We start from the raw sequence: 638 nt of genomic DNA, 5'->3' as shown, positions 1-638 counted from the left end.
CATAATGCCATCCGATTATAGGTAAAAGTGGCGGATTATCGTGTATGTGAAGAGGTTGAATTCCACCGCGTTTATTGTTCAAAAGTAACAGTGAAAATCCACGGGGTGTGTTCGCACCCTCCACAGGCCCCAAAGGTCCGCATTGATACTCAACAACCAAGTTAAGGAGTGCAATCGGTTAAACTGAAGTTTAAAACTTAAAAGTGATATTTCAACAAACTCAAAGAATGGAAAAACAGTAATGTATTCACTGGGAAACTCTCACCAGATGCACTCTAGTAGCCCGAGCCATTCAGAACATTTCAATGAGGGCTCCTCAAGATATGCACCACGCAACGAGCTGTGAATGTGAATTGAAGTGCGAGTTAATATTATGACAACAACACGTGTAATGTGTGTAATGACAACAACACGTGGCGAGTTTACGGCTGCGAAAATAATCTTACCTTTTCAGCGATTTCAAGGCTTGAAATTCCATCAAATGAACCTAAATCCTTTTCTTTATTCTTTCCAATGCTTGCAGTGTTATTTTTTGCGTGAAAAACGTTAGTAAAAGCGCTCCGCGATCGATTGAAAATTTCGCGTTCGCATGGCTTCGCATGGCTACAAATTGCCTGAAGTAGAATGCCCGTTGTGTA

The sequence above is a fragment of the Montipora foliosa genome, chromosome 12 (assembly GCF_036669935.1).
Source record: "Montipora foliosa isolate CH-2021 chromosome 12, ASM3666993v2, whole genome shotgun sequence".
NCBI lineage: Eukaryota > Metazoa > Cnidaria > Anthozoa > Scleractinia > Acroporidae > Montipora > Montipora foliosa.
Note: the sequence above shows the minus strand (reverse complement) of the source record.